Source organism: Muscardinus avellanarius (assembly GCF_963383645.1).
Source record: "Muscardinus avellanarius genome assembly, chromosome: X".
In the NCBI taxonomy this organism is placed as follows: domain Eukaryota; kingdom Metazoa; phylum Chordata; class Mammalia; order Rodentia; family Gliridae; genus Muscardinus; species Muscardinus avellanarius.
Genome location: NC_137792.1, coordinates 68,833,455 through 68,855,946, shown reverse-complemented (window position 1 = coordinate 68,855,946; position 22,492 = coordinate 68,833,455).

Below are 22,492 nucleotides of genomic sequence, written 5' to 3'. Positions count from 1 at the left end.
AGAAGCTGCTGCTCCCTGCCATGCATCCCCTCCAGCTCAGTCTTTGCTTGATCTGTAAAGCATTACTTCTTTCTCTTTGCATCCAGAATCACCAAGGCTCCCATATCTATGTATCTAGAGTACTTACTCCAAACTTTAGTCTGCTTGTTGCTTTGTATCCTCCTCCTTCTATTCAGTGAATCGAGAGAATGAAGACATTTGCTTCTTTTCTTTAAAATAAATTTGACTTTGAAAAGTCTTGGAGTGATCCCTCTTCTCCTTCTTGTGCTGGGGATGATATCTAGGCCTTAATGAGCTCCACTCATTATGAGCTCCACTCATCCTTCTTGTCCTTCTTGTGCTGGGGATGGCATCTAGGCCTTAATGAGCTCCACTCCCAACTCCTTTCTGTCTTGTTGCATCTCTCCAAATGAGAAAAAATCCACCATTTTCATTTTCGATGTCTATATATGCTTGGAACAGAACAAGGTAGTTAACAAAATGGAGAGGATGCTGGAGCCCAAGTACTTAGATTCAAATCCCAGCTCTTTCAATTTATAGTTTTGTTGTCTTTCAGTTATTTTTTTGTGTGTGTATTTGTGTGTGTGTGTGTGTGTGTGTGTGTGTGTGCATGTTTGTGTGTATGTGTGTGTGTTACTTGGGATTTAATACAGGGTCATTCTACCTTTGAGCTATACCTCAGTTCTATTTTTTATTCTTTGTTTTGAAACAGAATCTCACTAAATTGCAGAAGGCCTTGCTAAGTACTGGAGGCTGGCCTCAAACCTGCGATCCACCTTTCTCAACCTCCCAAGTATTGAGATTACAAGTGTGCACCACCACATCCAACTTGTTTTTGGGATATTTTAACCTAACACCTATGGGTCTCAGTATCCTCATCAGCAAACTGGATTATCTGAAACTAGTCTATAGAGTTTCTGTGAGATAGATTCATAGAAACAGAGATGTACATCTTACAAAGACTATTAACTAGTTATATTTTATCAGTTTATAGAGTATGAATATCATCTCAATTAGACCAAAGGCAAGCACATATGTTAGGTGTTATATAAATGCTCGCTTTTATTTAAAAATATTTATTTTCTACTATGTGCCAAGCTCCATTCTTGACCCTGGGGAGAGAACAGGGAATGAAATAGATGTGTTCCTTGCTTTCATAGAGTTTCTATATTGTGAGAATGGCTAGCAGTAAGGAAGTAATCACAAAAATAAGTGATGTATATTGTGAGAATGGCTAGCAGTAAGAAAGTAATCACAAAAATTAATGATGAGAGCTAAAAATTTTTGCAACCCACAGTTTCAAGAACTGTCTAAATATGCCATAAGATGAAAAACATATACGGGAGTTTTCCTCATGTGGATAGTTGTAAGAACACAGAATAGGCTGTAAGTGGAGCTCAGTGCTATAGCACATGATTAGCATGACTGAGGCCCAGGATTCTATCCCCAGCACAAGAAGGAGGAGAGAGATCACCTCAAGACTTTTCAAAATCAAATTTAGTTCGAACAAAAGAAGCAAGTGTCTTTCCTCTCTCGAATCACTGAGTAGAAAAAGGGGATGCAAAGCAGTGAGCAGACTAAAGTTTGCAGTACCTATATAGCCATGACAAGGATTTCTCTGTTCTCTGAAGTGTTTTGAGTCTACCCAGACAGATGCATGAATGAGTAAAGGTAGTTGGCCTTTCAAGAACTCCCACAGAGGGCTCAGACTGGAGAGGCCATGTGACTGACAGCAATAAAAGTTTTTCTTAAGCCTGAGTCTGGCCAGGACTTTCTCTCTTTTACAAACAACAAAAAGGATCTAATTCTCTCTAATAAGCAGAGCTACCAAGAGTGGTTTGTACAATATCCTTTAGAACCCTGACCTTGTGACCCAGTGGCCATCCTGAAACCACTGCACTCACTTCCCCTCTCTTCTTCATCACTCAATAAGCATGCAGTCTGATCTATTGTCCTAGAGAAGGCCCAAGAAATAATTAACAATCCCCTTTCTTACACAATACTTACTCCAAACACTGAGCCTTCAGAGGCTCTGGAAAAACTAAGCAATGATGATGTCCTTACCAGGTGATTTGATTAGATGACAAAGAGCCTATGTGGTCAGTTTTTTGGAGCACCCTTGAATGCAGACCAAGTCTCAGCATTCCCGAAAGCAAGTAATTAAGAGCTTGCTCTCCTTAAACGACTTCTTCCACCTTAGATGTTTGACTGGTTACAACAGGACTACTGAAAATGGGTTGGAACTTGATGTGTATGTGTGTGTGTGTGTGTGTGTGTGTGTGTGTGTGTGTGTGTGTGTTCATGCACATGTGTTTGTGTGCATTACTGAGAATTGAACAACCCAGGGGCATTCTACCTCTGAGATACACTCTCAGCCCTTTTATTTATTTATTTATTTATTTTGAAACAAGGTCTCACTAAGTTGCCCAAGTTGGCTTGGAATCTACAGTCCTCTCTCACTGTCCTAGGTACTGGGATCCCAAGTTTAAACTTGTTCTGAGTCTCATATTGAAAAATGTAAAACTGGGTTGTGCTAATACCAGTAGTTGAAGGAAGTAGTTTCCTAATCAATACATGTTTTAGTCAGTTTTTAAAATTTTTGTGACTAAAATACCTGACAAACACAACGTAAAGGAAGAAAGGTTTACTTAGGGATTATAATTTTAGCAGTTTTGGGGTTTCAAGATCAGTCCATGATAGGCAGTTTGTAGCAGGAACAACTCAGTGATAGGGCTTCAGGACATGGTAGAGGAGTAAGCTGAGGCAGTGAAAACATAAATAAGAAAACAATGATTAAGAATCCAGCTTCAGAGATAGGCTTCTTGGGTGTGTGTAGAACCTGATTTTGCTACTACCATGCTGTGTGATCTTGAGGAATACTTAACTGTTTTGTGCTTCTATTTTGTTCTCATCTGTAAAATAGGGTTGGGTGTAAGTGGGAATAATTCTGTCTATATGTGCAATTTATTTACATGTTTGATCTTGCTCTGCCTGTATTTGGGGAGCATTAGTTCTAAGAGCAGTATCCCTAGTCACTCAGTTTCTACACGTTGAGTTTGGCAATAAAATATACCAACAAAAACCTGGAAAGGAGGAAGGAGGGAATCTCCTCCCCTAACTGGCATAAATAGATGCCTTGTAGCTCAGACATGTTATTGACAGAAACTGTGGCTCCTCTGTGGCTATAGCTTCTACTGGACAGTTCCTTCCTCCGTGGTCCCAGTCCCCAACAAAATTCCAGTTTAGTGTGGCCCAATAGAAATAAAATGGGAGCCACATACATAGATTTAAGGTTTCTCATAGCTATAGTAAAAATGTACAAAAACAAGTATAATCAATCCAATAATATATTTAACCCAATATAGCCAAATTATTAACATTCAATGTATTTTCAGTTTAACATAAGAAATATACATATATACATACACATATATACATATATATCATACATACATATATACATATGTAATATATGTATGTACAGTACTAGGATTATAGACATGTGCCACTAGTGTTTTGTTACTGGTGATTGAACCCAGGGGCATTCTACTTCTGAGCTACACTCCTGTGTCTATTTTTTATTTTGAAATAGGGTCGCTTTAGGTTATTGAGAGTCTAAGTTTCTGAGAATCTAAGTTGCTGAGGCTGGTCTCAAACCTATAATTCTCCTGTCAGCCTCCCAAGTACTGGGATTATAGACATATGCCACCAGACACAGCTTCAAGCTAGTGTTTGAAAACTGCTGTGTATTTTCCACTTGCAGCTACCTCAATGAATACTAGGCACATTTAAAGTACTCAGTAGCTACATGTGGCTAGTGGCTACCACATTTGACAGCTCCAATATGGACTCTGCTGAGTAGCCCTCATTCTTCACTCTGTCATACCACTTTCTATCCTTGCACGTTCTGAAATGGGAAGAACTAGAGCTTTATTCTATTGATAATCACCAAATACTTTCATTGTCTTGTGTTTGTGTGTGCATATAATTGTGTTTGTGTGTGTGTGTGTGTGTGTGTGTGTGTGTTACTGGAGATCGAACCAAGAGCATTCTACCACTGAACTCTATGTACTGGGTTTAAAGACATGTGCCACCTCGACTGATACTGCCTCACTCTTTCTTTGGCCTTTTAGATCTTTAATTGCCCTACCAATTTCTCATATTAAATTCTATTTGAAATATCTAGAGTGTTGTCTCCTTCTGACAAAAACTAACTAATTCACTGTTTTATGATATTATTTGGAAGACCCATGAAATATTGGCATATAAAGTACTTGGACTAGTGAAAGCACTTAATGTACCATATTTGGTGGCATTGTAAAATAGTGGTCTAAAAAAAGAAAAGTAAGATGGTTGATACAAGCAAGAATGATGAAAAGATGAAAGGTGAAACCACAGTGACATTGTTACTTGAACAGCACACCTACTTGAACCCTTGGCAAAAGAAAATTCTCTCCTGTACATGTACTTGCTGCAGTTGAAATTATCAGGGTCAGAGAGCAAACTCAGGATTTGACTCTATCATGCTGGTTAACAGCCCAGTGGAATATAGCAGGAATGAGAACTGGGGAAGGGCTAAATGAGTGATGTATGCATGTGTGCCTCTATGATCTTGTACTCCATTAGGATGTATGACTACAATGCACCAATAAACAATTTAAAAACTTAATAAAAATGACATGAGAGGCCAGGCATGGTGGCGCATGCTTGTAATCCCAGCATTTGGGAGGCTGAGACAGGAGGATCGTGGTTCATGGACAGTCTCAGCTACTTAGTGAGGCCCTCTGCAATTCAATGAGACCCTGTTTCAAAATAAAGAACAAAAAATTGGGCAGGGGGTGTAGCTCAGAAGTCAAATGCCTATGGGTTTCATCCCCAGACCTGGAAAAAAAAAGACATGACAGGGCAGGATCATTGTAAAGGGTGGCCTGGTTTGGCTGGAAGAGGATCCTTGACTCACTGAAGAACATGGACAGGGTCCATCCTCCAGGGATAGGAGCTAATAAGGACATGACCAGGAGTCACAGCTTTAGCTTCAGGTCAAGATAAACCACACTACCTAACAGGACAATGGTAAAATTCTCAACTTAGCTGGTTTCATAGAGTGTATTGGGAATAAATTGCAGTTGGTAGTACAATACCTAGCAAGTGTAACAAGAATAACACTAGACTCTGAAAGCTGCTGAGACTAATTTTTCTGGGGGCTTTCTGTACAGGATAGTGCCTGTAAGTGAAAGATCTGGAGTCAAATATTTTATTTTATTTTGTTTTAATTGACAGATGATAATTGTATATATTTATGAGGCACAATGTTTTATTTTGAGATGATTCAATCAGTTTAATTGAGATATACATTACCTCATATACTTATTATTTGTTGTGAGTACATTAAAAGTCTGTTCTTTTACCAACTTTGAAATTTATATTAACTGTAGTCATCTCACTGTACCATAGATCTCCAGAATTACTTTTCCTGTTTTATTAAACTGTGTACTCCTTGGAGATCACACTCCCCTTTCTCAGCCCCCATAAGCCTCTGTATGAGATAAACATTTTAGCTTCCATGTATAATTGAGTTCATGCAGTATTTTTTCTTGTAGTCTTGGCTTATTTTCCTTATCATAATGTATCCTGAATTCATCCTTGCTGTCACAAATGACAGGATTTCCCTATTTTTAAACATCAACTTGTATTACATTATGTAAATATATTTTCTGTATCCATTAGTCCATTGATGGACACAGATTGCTTCCATATCTTGGCAATAGTGAATAATACTGCAACAAATTCAGAAATATGAATGTCTCTATACTGATTTTACTTCCTATGGGTATTTAACCAATAGTGGGATTGCTAAGCCATATAGTTCTATTTTTAATTTTTTGAGGAACCTATGTATTATTTTGATAATAGTTATACCAATTTAGATTTCTTCTAACAATATGTAAGGGTTTCCTTTTCTCCACACCCTCATCAACACTTGTATTTTTATAATAACCATTCTAACAGGTGTGAGCTAATATTTTATTGTTATTTTATTTGCATTTTCTGATGTTGAGCATTTGTCAAGTATCTATTGGCCATTTGTACATTTTCCTTTGAAAAGCATCTATTCTGGTCTTCTCCCATTTTTTATTTGAACTGTTTTCTTGTCATCGAATTGGCAAATCCATTGTATATTTGGGATAGTAAAAGAATATCAAAGACAGGTTTGGAAATATTTTCTATCAATACATGTGTTGTATTTTCACTCTGTACTTTTCCTTTGATATTTAGAAGCATTTTTGTTTGACCAATTCCATTATTTTTTGTGTGTGTCTTGTACTTTTCATGATATTTTGTTAAAGTAATCAATGCTCAGACCAGTGTCATGACAGTTTCTGAGGAAACTGCTTCTCACTAGACTTTTAAATATGAAATAATCAAATTCTGCTATTCGCTAAGCCCTGTTCTCTTATAAATTGTTTTGTTTTACATCCATTGCTAAATGGGCCATACTTATCTAATAGTGGATTTGCCACATGATTCCATCCTTACTTCTCTCACCACTACAATACTACAGTTTATTGACTAGCAGATGAACACCTGTCTCAAAAGTAGTCATTCATTACACAGTCCATTAGCACATGAGATGGCCTGGTATAGACAGTTCTATACAATGAATAAGCTATACCAGCTAGGTTTTTGCTATGGGCAATATAAATAGAACTAGATACCAATGGGAGTCTGAGGTCTACAAAGAGGCATTATGATGATGCAGGATGAAGCTGAAGTTATAAGCAAGCAGAAACTCTGAATAGTTTGTAGCTAAGTAGAAAGTAGAAGAAAGCCATATCTAAATGATAAAGAACACAAAGAACAAACAGATAGTAGATGTGTCTGGTTAATAGAATAGCACTAGAGAATAAAACTCCATGAATTCCTGCTCTGGGTCATTTCACAGACCTCTCTTTGATTCAGTTCAAGTAATCATAAGGTTTGGTCATATTTTGGTCTCTACTTGTATTAGTTAGAAGATGGCTGCCTGTGTTAAAGTGATGGCTGCCTCCTTAGTGACTTAACACAAAGTTTATCACTCATTTCACAGTCTAATACAGATGTTTCCAGAAAGGCAACTTTTTACTCATTGTCATTCTTTCACTCAGTCTCAAGACTGAGACTTCCTTTCAAGAGGAAACTCTTAGCTGGGCATGGTGGCACACACTTGTAATCCCAGTACTTGGGAGGCTGAGACAGGGGAATTGCAAGTTGCGGCCAGCCTCAACAATTTGTGAGCCCCCCCCACCCCAGAACTTATGAGATCTTGTTTCATAATAAAGAATAAAATAGGGAATAAAATAGGGCTGGGGGTGTAGCTCAGTGGTAGAATGCCCCTGAGTTCAAGCTCCAGTACCACAAAAAAGAGGATGATCTTGTGGCTCTGCAATTTTCTGGGTCCTTGAAGACCTCTTTATTCAGTTAGTGAGTGGAGGAAAGAGACCATGAAGAAGGCATATATTCTTTTCCTGTGAGTGACACAAATCATTTCTGCAATGTTTGGTTTATGAAAAGTAGTTCCATGGGTCTACTAGATTTCATGAGACTGGGAAACAGAGACATTAATTGAGCAACCACAATCCCACAATTCAACATTATGGGAGGGGAAAACTGATCTTTGTTGGCTGACCTCCACTACCACAGAATTCTTGAGTTCTCTTCAACCCTGTCTTTTTTTTACTCCATATCTATAACACCCTCCTGTTCCTTGTACCCCTTACTTGAGCTTGTCTTAATTTTTCTTCTTCACAACTTATGTTCTCAGTTATAACAGGTGCTTTCAGAAAAGAGAATCTGCCCCTCTCAGAAAATGGAAATCTATCTACATATTAGTGCATGCAGAAAAATGTTATGGCTCAGGGAATATGTTTTATTGTCTATCTTTCTTGTCATCAGAACTTAACAGGATATCTGGGTGTGGTAGTGCATGCCTATAATCCCAGTACTTTGTAGGTGGTGGCAGGAGGATCACAGATTTGTGGCTATCCTCAGCAACTTAGCGAGACCCTCTGAAACTTAGTAAAACCTAGTTTCAAAATAAGAAATTAAATAGGGTTGGAGTGTAGCTCAAAGGTGGAATGCTCCTGAGTTTAATCCTCAGTACCATTAAAAATACTTAACAGGACAAATAATATTGTTTCTTACTTCTTGAGCTCTTCTGACACCTTGGGTTCCAATTACTATTGGCATCTTTTGTCTGAGAGTAAGAAACTTACTAGCTCTGAAACAATATTTCACAAAGCTTGTGTCCTTCCAGGGTACCCACAGCACAAATGGGAGTTAAGTAATCCAAAAGGAATAGTCTTGTCCTAGATACAGGGGTGGGTGCCCTCATACCAGTTTCCTCCTAATCCTATCAACCTAGGTTTCCCATGCTCTGGAATATGCTAAATAACTAAAAGTCTAAGGAAAGATACTCTAAGTCAGGTCTAATATTCTATATGGGTAACTTTTAATTCCAAGTTGATTCTGAGGATCTCTTTGCCAATTGTGTTCAGTATAAACCTCAAGCCAACTCTGGGTGGGAAGGAGAAAGATGAGGACAAACAAAGGGCATTGAGATTGAGGTTCACCAAATAATGAGAGGCACAACTGGATCAGAGATCCATCCAGTACCATAATGATTTTTAACATTTTGAATAAAGTTAAAAGTTTTTACTTTCAAATTGTTTCAAACTGAATCAGTTCAGCTATCTCACATTCATTGAAGTCAACAAAAAGGAACAGCCAAAATAAACCAAAAATCAAAGGCCATGAAAATATACAGTTTTATCACATAGTTCCATCAGGAAATTTGAGGACTATGCTTTATCTAATATGTATACATTTTAAAAGATTGAAGACATTTTGAATTTAAAAGTCTCTTATTGTCTTTCAGATGACAATTTTGTTTTTATATTCAAAAGCTATCCTTGCAAATTAGCATTTTCTTCAGATAATTTTTCCCATGGTCACAGGAATATTATCCCATTGTGGTTGGTTACATATTTGGGTTTTTTCTCACTGATGTTGACTGAGTATTTGGGCATTCATAAGGCAGTGATACACAGTAATTGCAGGGAAGTGGAGATACCATTGATTAGAATTTATGAGCTCTCTATTTGAGGATATCTGAGATAGGCTTAGTCAGGATTATAGCAAAATGGGACAAGAGTGGTATTTGTTTCTTGATGGGTTGGTGTCTGTGCAGAACCCTACTTAAAGTTTCTGGAAGCTGAGAGAATCATAAGGTGAGTTTGAGCCAGAGTCCTTTAGTGGATCAAGTGGGTCAAGCCAGAAAAAACAATTATCAGATGCCATGTCTAGAGGGCTAATGGAAGGGTTATATACCAAAAACCAAGCTGAGTCAGGATCCTTGTGAAAATAAAATCAGAATAAGATCAGTTCAGAAAGAAAGTAAGAAGTGGCTTGGATAAGTCTTTAGATTCATTTTTTTCATTTGTTCCCCCAAATGTTTGTTAAGCATCTATTGAATATTAGGAATTTTAAGTGACCTTATTCATGGCTAGGCATGTGTTTAGCCCTATTTGAAGGTGAATATTCAAGCAAGACAATCTGAATTTAATCCTGCCTGAGCAAGTTGCTATCTTTGTGACCCTAAAAAATGTATAAACTTTCTGTGCATCAGATTCCTATCTGTAAATGAGGATACTAATCAGAACTTATAAGGTTATAATGAACATTAAAGGAGAATTTTTACAAGGCATCTAACACGTGATACATGATAAGTTCATGTGAATGTTTGTTAAATAACTAAAATAGAGATAGAGAGGACGGTTGTTATCAATCATAACACTGAGTATCAAATTGAGGGTGTGGTAAAAATTGAGCTCAAGGATTCTTTTGTATTATATGAAGAAAAGATTTGAAAAGCAAATAAGTACTGAGAATAATTTTCTAACCAGCAAGACAACATATCAATTTTATTTTACTTGCATACATGTTGTATGCCCTACTTTTTGGCCACAAAAGATATGAAATGGTTTACAACAAAAATGATCACACTGAAATAATCAAAGAGAAGGTAGAAATAGAAATTGGAAATCCAATCCAATGAAGATTTTTTCCTTGAATCCTTCAAGTATTGTATCCATAAGTGTCATTAAAATTGCTATTGTTTACCTCCAAATGTTGTTCCCAGCGCTTGAGTGAAGGCAAAGAAAGAAAAACAAAAAAGAAGCCCAATCCATTGTGTGACTGTCGATATGTTTAAATGGAAAGCATATATCTTTCTTATTAGAAACTAAACAGTTTTTCTGCAATAATTTTAAAAAATTTTCTCATGTCAGACATTTTATGAAGGTTAGTTGATTTAAATACACATTTGGAATTAGACTGGCTTCAAATTACAGCTCAAGCACCTACCAGCTGAATGACTGAGAGCACACAACACATCAACACATTTTTTGAGACTGACTCATCTATAAAATGGGGATAATAGCATTTTCGAGGTAGTGGGCATTGGACTCAGAAGCATTTTACCTCTGAGCTACACCTCCAGATGTATTTTTTATTCTTTATATTTGAAGGAGAGTCTCACTACGTTTCAGAAGGTCTCACTAAGTAGCTGAGGCTGGCAGCAAACCTGTGATCCTCCTGCATCAGCCTCTCAAGTACTGGGATTACAAGTGTGTGCCACCATGCCCAGATAATAATAAGAATTTTTTGAAGTAGGTACAACTGTTTTCTAGTTTTACAGAAGAGGAAACTATAACAGAGTAGCTAAGGAATTTACCTAAAGTCAGACAGTTAATAAGTTACATGACTGAGATTTTATCCAAGGTTCCACCTGACTGATATTCAACTCACAGTTTTAACAGTTACAATGTACTGTGCCTCAATTTAACACTGAATCATACTCTCATTAGTATCTGTATCCCATAAATACGTCTTGGATCATAAAGACAGAGATAAGCCTTCACATATCTTTGGGATCCTCTCTGGATACAAGATAGCATTGCATGTGCCTATTTGTCACACAAAAATGTTTGCTGAGTGGGTGACCTAGACTACAAACCCAATAGGCAGCCATGGAGTTATTACCAGTGGTCTGTAACCCCAAGAAATGTCACTGAGTATTTTCTGGTGATGAAATGCACAAAATATCAATTATATATATTGTCATTTTCCATATATGCAGATTCACTTATTATTCATAAAATACAAATTCAGTTCAAAGCACCAGAATTTATTGTAGCTTTGTGTTATTATACATTATCTTAACTGATGGAAATGTAAAGTACAACTACTTTCATTTGTGATGATTTTATTTTTATTTATTTTTATTTTTTATTGTTGCATTGTAGTCATACATCTTAATGGAGTACAAGATGGTACAGTCATAAATGCACACATCACTCAGTTAGCCCTTACCCAAATCGTGCCCCATTTCCTCCCCTCTCTCTTCTTCTCATGTTTGGCTTAGTGATTGACTTTGACATGTTTGTTAAAGTACCTCATGTGCTTTAGAGAATTCCCCTCTTCCCCCATTCCATTCTCTCAGGTCACCTTATTTGCTCATCTATACAATCTCCTTCTTCATCTAGAGTTCCACCTGTTACCCATTCCTCCCTAGCTTTCGCATATTAAGGAAAGCATCCGATTTCTTATTTTTTGTGACTGACTAATAATCTCAATTAGCAAAAATGTCCTCCAGTTCCATCCATTTCCATGTAAATGAGGTAATTGTGTTTTTCTTTATGGCTAAGTAAATTTTTATTGTGTACATATTCCACAGATTTGCAATCCATTCATCTGTTGATGGACATCTTGGCTGGTTCCATAGTTAGGAAATGATGAATTATACACTTAATAACAGAGATATGCATGTATTAGTTTGGTAGTTTGGTTTCCTTTCTTTTGGGTATATACCCAGAAGTGGTATTGTTGGATCATATGGTAAGTTTGTTCTCATTCTTCTGAGGATCCTTCATACTGTTTTCCAAACTGGTTGCACTAATTTGCAATCCCACCAACAATGTGTTAGTGTTCCCATTTCTCCATATTCTCTTCAGCATTTGTTGTTGTTTATGTTTTGAATGATTGTCATTCTAGTTGGAGTTAGGATAGTTTTGATTTGCATCTCATTGCTAATGATGTTGAGTATTTTTTCATGCATTTATTGGCCACTTGAATTTCTTCCTTCATAAAGTGTCTATTTAATTCACTTGCCCAATTTTTTTGATTGGGTTATTTGTTTTCTTAGTGCCAAATTTCTTAAGTACTCTGTATATTCTAGATATTAGTCCTCTATTGAAGGAGTAGTTGGAAAAATCATCTTCCATTCTTTTGGCTCTTGGTTGAGGTTCTTGGTTCTTTCCTTTGCTGTACAGAAGTTCGTCAGTTTCATGCAATCCCATGTATTGAATGGCCTTTTAGTTTCTTGTGTCTTTGGGTTCTTCTTGAGAAAGCTTTTATCTGTGCCTATGTGTTGCAGTGTTGGACCTATGCCCTCTTCAAGGAGTCTCAAGGTCTCTGGTCTAAACTCCATGTTTTTGATGCATCTTGAATTGACTCTTGTGCAGGGTGAGAAAGTGGAGTTTATTTCCATTTTTCTGTATATGGTTAACCAGTTTTGCCAAACAACCTTTGTTGAACAGGCTATCTTTTTTTGCAGTGTATGTTTTGGCCCCTTTGTCAAAAATCAATTGGTTGTATGTGTGTGAATTTGTTTGTGAGTCTTCTATTCTGCTCCATTGGTCTATGTATCTGTTTTAGTGCCAGTACCATATTGTTAATGAACTTGGATGCGAAACTGCTAAATAAAATACTAGCAACACGCATTCAAAACCACATCATAAAATTAATGCACCATGATCAAGTATGGTTCATCTCAAGTATGGTTCATCTCAAGGATTCAAGGCTGGTTCAACATATGGAAATTAATCCATGTAATTCGTCACATAAACAAAACCGAAGATAAAATTATATAATAATTTCAATAAATGCTGAAAAAGCATTTGACAAAACCCAAAATTAATTTATGTTAAAAGCACTGCAGGGAATCAAATTAGAAAAACAACCTTCACATAAAAAAGGCAATCTACAATAGAACCACAGCCAACATCATATTAAATGGAGAAAAACTGCATTTCCCCTAAAAACAGGAACAATACAATGATGCTCATTATCACCACTTTTTTCCAATATAGTACTTGAGACTCTAGCAGGAGCAATAAGACAAGAAAAAGAAATGAAAGAAGTACAAATAGGAAAAACAGAAATAAAACTTTCACTATTTTCAGATGACATAATACTATACTTAGATTATCCAACAAACTCAATCAAAAATATTATAGAACTGATCAACAAATTCAGCCAAGTGTCTGGATACAAAATAAAACTTAACCAAGGTGGTAAATGACCTCTACAAAGAAAAGTATTGAAAAAATTGAAGAATATCTTAAAAGATGGAAAGATCATCCTTGTTCATGAATAGGCAGAATAAATGTCATCAAAAGGGCCATATTGCCAAAAGTGATCTACATATTCACATTCCCTTATTCTTAAATATTTGATCAATTTTTATTATCACACAATGATTGTACTCATTTATGTGTTACAACATGATATTTAAATGCATGCATGCAATACATATGCATCAAATGATAATAATTAGCATTTCACCCCTTATCATTACTTTGGGCTTGGAGCCATTAAGCCCCTTTCTTTGTGATTCATAAAATATAAGACAAGTTATTGTGAGCTAGTCAACCCACTACTTTACTGTGGTACATTAAAACTTATATCTTTATCTAATTTGAATCAAGTCCCATTGCTGCATTTGAGGTCAGGAGTGTTTGGAAGTGTCATCTTACCATGTGTTTATAAGAAAAATTAGAAATATTTGGTGAGCATTGCTATTAACTGCCATACGTGTGGGTTTTATGTACTATAATAACTGGTTTAAAAGCTTGTTCTGTAAAAAGTCAAATTTCAGATAATCTTGGAAATTTGAAAGAGTTCTGGTAGTTCACTATTTTTATACTAAAGTAAAAGCCCAGCTCATAACACAAACAATTAAGTCCTTTACTTATTTCATCCCATGGTACACATAAACTGTTGTTTGTACTCACATATAAAATTTTATTAGATGTCATTAGATGTCATTTATTAGATGTTTTTAGAAATGACATCAAGAAGGAGGAAAATAAAGACTGAGAAAATGAGGGAAGGCAAAAATACCATTGCTATGCCTTTTATGTACGTCATCACAGAATGACATGGACTCCAGCCAGAAATGCCAGTCAGAATACCTGTATTTGTAATGAATGTTGCTTTGTGCCTCACACAGCAATGCCAAGTAGTCTGTGTAATATGGGTTGTACCTTTTAAATATTACTCTATTTCTCTGCTAGAAAACATAGGCAAAAGTGAGGTATGGACTTCTTTTTCTTTCTTTTTTTTTTTTTAGTTTTTAAAAATCTTTGATGATACTTGGAATAAAACCCAGGGGTGCTCTATTTCTGAGTTATACCCTTATCCCTATTTTATTTGTGATTTTGAAAAGAGTCTAACTAATGCACTGGCTTCAATTCTCTTTTTTATTTTATTTATTTATTTTTATTTATTTTTGTGATGTTGGGAATGGAACCCAGAGTCTTTCTACCATTGTGCTACACTCGCAGACCTATTTTGTATTTTATTTGGAAACAAGATCACACTAAGTTGCTGAGAGCCTCACTAAGTAGCTGAGGCTGACTTCGAAACTGCGTGATCCTCCTGTCTCGGTCTCCCAAGTACTGGAATTACAAGTGTGCACCACCATGCCCTGCTATTTAATTTACTTTTAAATTTATTTTATTTTATTTTATGTGGGTCATATTGAAAATGGCATACATTCAGACTGTGCTTGGTCCCCTCTCCCATCCGCCGCTTTCCCTTACCCCCTTCCAACAATGAGTGTCCAGGTTAATCATGCTACATTTATACTTTTACACATATTCAGTTGTAGCTCCTCCATTAATCAACCTCTTCCTTCTTCATCTCCAACACTTTCATATCAGCTCTGCTGATGTTTCTGATACATTATCTGGAGTCCCTCTGGTATCCCTAATACTCCCTAGATTGAGCATTTTAGGGAAAACATATGTCTCTTCTCTTTCTGTGCTTGGCTAATCTCACTTAGCATAATGTTCTCCAGGTCTTTCCATCTTCTTGCAAATGCTATTATTTTATTCTTCTTTATAGCTGAGTAGAATTTCATTGTGTGTATTTCCCATAGTTTTGCAATCCATTTATCTGTTGATGGAGACCTAGGTTGGTTCCATATTTTGGCTACTACAAACTGTGCTGCTATGAACATGGGTCTGCATATGTTATTGTAGTTCTCTGATTTCAACACCTTGGGACAAATACCGAGGAGTGGTATAACCAGATCATATGGTGGATCTATTCCCAGTTTTCTAAGGAATCTTGACACTGATCTCTATAGCAGCTGAACTAGTTCCCTTTGTAGTGGAGTGCAGTTTGGCTGGAATTATGTTCCTCTTCCCAAGGCCACAGTAGATTCTCACGCAGCCTGTTTTCCTTAGCTCCAGCTCTCTCTATCTCTGGATGTTTTAATTTTGGTCACAAAAAAATAAGAAATCAGATGCTTTCCCTAATATGTGAGAGCTAGGGAGAAATGGGTCATAGGAGAAACTCTAGATGAAAAAGGAAATCCTATAAAGAAGCAAACAAGACAACCTAAAGGAGGAGAAAGGAGGGGGGAAGAGGAAAATCTCTAAAACACACAATGTACTTAAACATATCGAAGTCAACCACTAAGCCAAGCAAGGGAAGGAGGGATGGGGAGGGAATAGGGTAGTAATTGGGTAGGGGTTAAATCAGTGATGTGTACATGTATGTACACACAAGTTTTTTTTTACCCCAATATGATGTTTGAATATAATGCACCAATAAAAAATTAAAAAGCACACATTCTTGAATTAACTCTCTTTAGTTATTCCTCTTGAGCTTTCCATCCTTTTTATGTATAAAGTACTAGGGTTCAAAAACAGGCATTCTACTCCTAAGATACATCCCCAGTGCAATTTTATTTTTTATTTGGAAACAAGATTTCATTTAATTGCTGAGGCTGGTCTCCAGACAGTGATCCTCCTGTCTCAACCTCCCAAACACTGGGATTACAAGCATGCATCACCACGCTCAGCCAGTTCTTGATTTATGTTTCCATAAACATTCTCAAATATAACAATGCTCTCAGAATACTTGGTGGCACAAGTTAAACATTCTCAAATATAACAATATTTTCAGAATACTTGGTGACCACAAGTTAGAGAAAGAGGACTTATTTGCTCACAATTCTGGAGATTTTCAGTCCATGTTACATTGGCTTTCAAACAGAAGCTAGTGTTGCATGTTCTCAGGGTATGATGACAGTGAGGAGAGAAAAAAAGGGGAGAGGGTAAGGGACATATAAAGTCCCCAATGCCACATCACTAGAGACCACTTTCAAGCACGAGGTTTGATGAATGTATTACTTTTAAATCATAATATCTTTTATATTAGAACATACTTAGATTGGAAATCCTTAGAATATTTTAAGAGCTTTACTCAGTACAAGTAAGTGAGTTTCTGTGCAGAACTCTCAGAATGGGCACAACACTCTGGACTACTTTTTTCATTCTCAACTTTTATCTGATGTAGCAGCATAATGTCTATGTCACAGGAACTAAATTACATTTTCTGGATCTTACTGGCATATGCATTCATTTAACAAATATGAATCGAGCCCTGTGGGAAACCAGCATATGCTGCCTCCAAATATTAAGTAACATTTAGCTGAAGACAATTAGAAAGAAGCAGATGCAGAAAAGTTCTCTACCTTCCTTCTCTCTGCCCAAAAACAAGATGTAGACTTACAACTAAAAGGTACCCTTTACCTTCAATTCTACTAGGAAGAACAAAGGCTAAAAAAATTTTCTTGGACGTCAAAAATGACTTTAAACTCTTTATCAGCCTAGGAATTATACCAGAAGAATATACCTTAACAAGTTTTACTAATTAGACTATCTACCATTTATTTGTTTTCCCTCAAGTTGTCACCCATGGAGACTAATGGTCCTTTTCTTTTGTCTGGGTATTTCTTGAAACATGTATTGTTCATTTTTTAAAATGCTATGCTATCTGAAGTTCAAAGTGACCTCCTTGATGACTACTCTTTTGCTGGCTGTCAGTCATGTGTATATAAAACATGTATGTAAATGAACCTTTGGTTTTATTTCCACGTGCTAATCTACTTTCTGTTATAAAGGTTCATTTCAACTAAGAATCTATGTAAATTATTTTTCCTTAGAGTCCCTAATATAAGCCTTGTACTTTGCTAGCAGCTGAGGATATAATGGTAATCAAAAACACACTCAGGATCTACTTTATGGGATTTAGGTACTAGATAAAGAAAGAGGCATCCATCAACCATTGATTGCTGCTATCCATGCTCATTTGAAAGCCTATGCCTTTGGTTGGTCTCATCTTAAAGGCAGAACCCTCTGAGGGATTTTTTTATGTAAAAAAATTAATGTTTACTGACAGGCTCATTTGTTCCATGCATATTTTTCTGGGTCTTTCCCTACACTATCTCATTTATTCCTCATAATAAACACACTAGTAAGGTATTATTTATTTCCACTACAATAGGTAAGGAGATAGAGAATCAGAGAAGGAGCAACATACCCAAGTCAGAGACTGCCTGCCAGATCAGGCAGCAAGTATGTAGTAGAAATGGAAGTTATTCCTAGATTTTGGTCCAGAACTTGTGGTGCCCCTATTAAAATTTCCTACCTCCAACCTTATAAAGTAATTATGAGCACAACATCACAATAGCTCAGAGAATTAAGTAATTTTGAATTTTCTTTACATAAGTTCATATTATCTATTTTGACAAGTTAATAATTTTATTTATTAAAATAAATTATATATTGCCAGGGGTGGTGGCACACGCTTGTAATCCCAGCACTTGGGAGGCAGAAACAGGAGGATCGTGGTTCGCAGATTGCCTCAGTTACTTAGTGTGGCCCTTTGAAACTCAGTGAGACCCTGTTTCAAATAAAGAATAAAAACTATAGCTGGGGGTGTAGCTTAGAGGTAGAATGCTCCTGGGTTCTATCTCCAGTACCACAATAAAAACATAAATTAATTAATTAATTAAATATTACTTAAAATTTAATCATTGTCTTTTGCCTCACATCACCATCAAAAGCTCAGCTTTTAAAATATCTTATCTTCTGCTTTTCAGTATTTGAGTTGTGTTTCGATGAAAATGCCGACAACATTCTCAAAATTAAGGAATAGTTTTGAGTAAAAGCAAATAGATAAATAGAAAATGTTTTCATGAAAAGAAAGCATGTTATTTCTCTAAGAAACAGAATACTGTTTTGTTGTTCAGTTATGCCATTAGCCTTTAAGCCGTTTCCCTGCTCTACAAAAACTCTTCATGAGCAATGTAAACTTAGGTGTTCCTAACTTTGTTATTCAAAATATGATTGAAATAAACATTTATTAGACTTGCATATGCTGAAAAAATAAACAGGATTATAGAAAGATTGTGGCTGTCTTAATTTTTATTTTATTCTCCATATTGCCTCTTGCCTCATCACTCATCAAAATCGTTTAAAAGCTCAACAGTGTCCACTAGTGGTCATATAAAAGTATAACAATGTGATTACAAAGGAAAACAGTTTGAAATGTGGGAAGACTTTTTCTAATGTTCTTTAAAGACCTTTTGATTTTTCATTCTTTAAATGTTATTGAAAGTGAGAAGTGTGCATTTTTGAAAGCCCAATTTATCATCAATCCTTCTTTGAAATGCCAGTTCTTATAGAAATGTGTAAGTATGGTGCAGAATCTCTGGGATAATTGTTTTCACTTTCCTGTGCATTAGAATGACTTGTTGAATTTAAGAAAAAAGCAGGACAAAGAGACACAGCTAGAGAAAGAGAGAGAAAATTCTGAATATCAGCCTCCATATTTGTGCAGATAATCTCACTTTATTTCACTGAAGTTGGTTTGAATGAGTTTCTAACCCATACAACCACAAGATCTTTGTAGTATATAGATGAATACATTATCTGATGTGGTCCCAAATAGAGAGAACTAAAGGGGAAAACCTAAGCTGATGTCCCAAGCTTAATGTTAGGAGCCAGAAAGACCAGATGTCCAAAATTCCAGTCAGAGAAGGCTTTTGAAGGGAAGGAAAATGTAAGGTGGAAGTTTAGTTATGGGCTTTCTGTATAGGGAGCACTCTGGGAAGGGAAGAAGGTAAAATAAAAGGTAATGGAAAGTAGAATTGCCCTTAATCTCAAAGCCAATTGCAGCTCTGTTGTGGAAAAATACCTATTTGTTCACAAGAATCTGCTGGCTCTCAGAGTATGGCATTTGTTGAAGATTCCAGGAAAGGAATGTATTTAGGAAGAGAGAATCATATGAGCATCATGAGAGAAAAATCTAAGGTTTCAAATCATCTGGTCAGAATGCTAGGATTGAACACAGGGGCTACACCTACAAGCTACACCTTCAGCTCTATTTTTACTTTTAAAAGGTTTCGCTAAATTGTTAAGGGACTTGCTAAATTGGTGAGGCTGGCTTCAAAGCTGCAATACTCCTATCTCAGCCTCCTATATACTGGGTTTACAGGCATCTGCTATCATGTCTGACATCTGGTCAAGATTCTTGATTGCAAACAATAGAATCAGACTCTGCCTTGGGTAAGAAGGAAGTTATTTATGGGAAAGGCTGGTAATCAGTGGCGATGCTAGGAAATCAGACTGAGAAAAGGATCAAATAAAGCCCAACGGTCAGAATGACAGCCTACATAAGAATGTAAAATCAATGCTGGGTAGTGAAACATTTCCCCTCATGCCCAGTGCAGAATAGCATCACTGCAGGTTTATTCCCAGGTAAGTCCAAGGGTGACTAGGAATGTGTATGTTCGGTATTGAATGGCTGCAGTCACTTCGAGAGTTTCCCCAATCCTACCTGTTTGGGTATGACTTGTCATCAACAGAGCTGCCTAGCCACACAAGGTAACCCTCCAGGAACTAGATAGTTAAAGTGATTCTCTTGTTGCTGTGGGATACTTGATTTTATTGCCCCCACCAATGTAGAGTATTCCAAATATTCCTGTTTCTTCACGCCATGTTATTCAGATATTTAGCTGGTCTAGGAAAGGTCACATGCTCATGACCCAGTCCTCTGGTAGGAAGAATAATTATTTTGTCTTTTCAGATTCCAGTTGCGAAATATAAATTCCTGCTTTCCACAAAGGTTAACAATGAGAAATTCCCCAAACATAGGAATGACACGTGGATCCTGAGCTATTCAATGTCCCTTGCCAATCACATACAGATGTTCCTTCACTTGTGATGGGTTTTAATCCTAATAAAACCATTTTAAGTTGAAAATGTTATATGTTGAAATGCATTTGTTGGGTGCAGTGCACATGCCTGCAATTTCTGTTCTCAGGATGCTGAGACAGAAAATCACTGGTTTGAGGCTAGCCTCAGAAACTTAGGAAGACTTTGTTTCAAAATGAAAAACAAGCTGGATGTGGTGGTGCATGCTTGTAATCCCAGCTCTTGTGAGGCTAAGACAGGAGGATCACACAAGTTCAAAGCCAGCCTCAGCTACATAGTGAGGCTCTCAGCAACTTAGTGAAACCCTGTTTCCAAATAAAATATAAAATAGGTCTGGGGGTATATCCCAAAGGTAGAAAAGCCCCTGTGTTCCACTCCAAGTACCACAAAAAAATGTAAGAGTCAAAAGGCAAAAAATAAAGCTGATGGTGTAGCTCAGAGGAACAATACCCCTGGGTTTAATACCCAGTACTACAAAAATATTTTAAAAAGAAATATTGTATTTATAACTAAGGTGTTCTATAAGTTAGAACATCTTACTTTAGCCTAGCCTTCCTTAAAGCTTCTCAGGAAACTTAATTATCTTATAGTTAGGAAATAATATCCAATACAAAACTTATTTTATAATAAATTATTGAATATGTGTATCTATGAAAATCTGGCAACACTGGACATTATGGTGTTGATTATTTAATTTTGTGGTGGCTAAGCTGAATGGGGGAAACAGCTTTACCAAGAATCATGAGATGATTGCACTGAATATATTAGCCTTGGAAAGAATCAAAATTCAAAATTCCAAGCATGGTTTCTATTGAATGCAAATCACTTTCACAATGTTGTAAAGTCAAAAATCATTAAGTTAAACCAATGTAAGTCAGGCACTGTTTATGTACAATGAAGCATTGCAGGGTTTCTAGCCATAAAAGACACAAAATGATAAAAATGTGGGTAGTGGTACCATTCACACTGAGAAACCCTTAAGCTGAAATGTACAGGGATAGGCTGGTTGTTGGCAACTTTCCCAAATGCAGGTGTCTATCTATCTTGCCCACCCATGGGTGAAGGCTTGGGCTAAACTGTGCTACCAGTCTGAGCAGTTCTGGAGAATCCACTGGTAGGTTTGGTCATTCTCACTGTGACTAGCAGGTATCATGTGCATTGACATAGTTCCAGAAGTGGATCCAGCCAGGATCAAGGAATGAAGTGTTCTGGTTCTTCTGGTACTGGCTGGATGACACATTTCCCAGAATTAGCTTCACTAGTGTCATATGTCCCAGGTGATCTGTTCTGTATGTGTCATGTAATATGGCATGGGACTCGTCTTTCCCTCTTATCAGCTATATTTTCTCAGGTTATATCATCAAATGACACTCACTCAATTTGAACAAAAATTCTGTGAATATTCCTAGCAGGAATTACAAAGTTGAACAGTATAAAAGAAAGATTAAAATCATGGGGTTTGGAGTCAGACAGATTAGGATTTGGTCCCTGCTCTGCCTTTTATTAGTTTTGATTTTTGGGATATGACCTAACCTCTTTGATTCTCATGTTCTGCATATGTAAAAGAGGATAATAAACTACAATGAAGCCAAGAGATGGTCTAAGGGAAGTGGTCACTGAGACAAAGTGTTAATTAAAGAATCACTTTCACTGATGTTATGTACATATATGAGAATACAAATATCAATCTCAGTATCATGTATGGGGAAGGGGTAAGTGGGGAAGGAGCTTTGGGAAAACTCACCAAATATTGTTTGCATGTATGTCACTATCATTATGAACTGTATTATGATGTAAGACTACTGTATGCCAATAACAATATAAAAAAGAAAAAGAAATAAATGAGGGAACTGGATAACATTTTGCTAAGTGGGGTTAGTCAGTCACAAAAAAATAAGAAATTGTATGCTCTCCTTAATATACAGAACCTAGGAAAAAAATGGGTCATAGGAAGAACTCTAGATGAAGAAGAAGAAACATAAATAAGCAAATAAGGTAATCTTATTAAAGGGTATGGGGGGGAAGAAGAGGGAAATTCTCTAAAGTACAGGATGTACATTAACAAAAATCAAAGTCCATGTACATTCACAAACATATCAAAG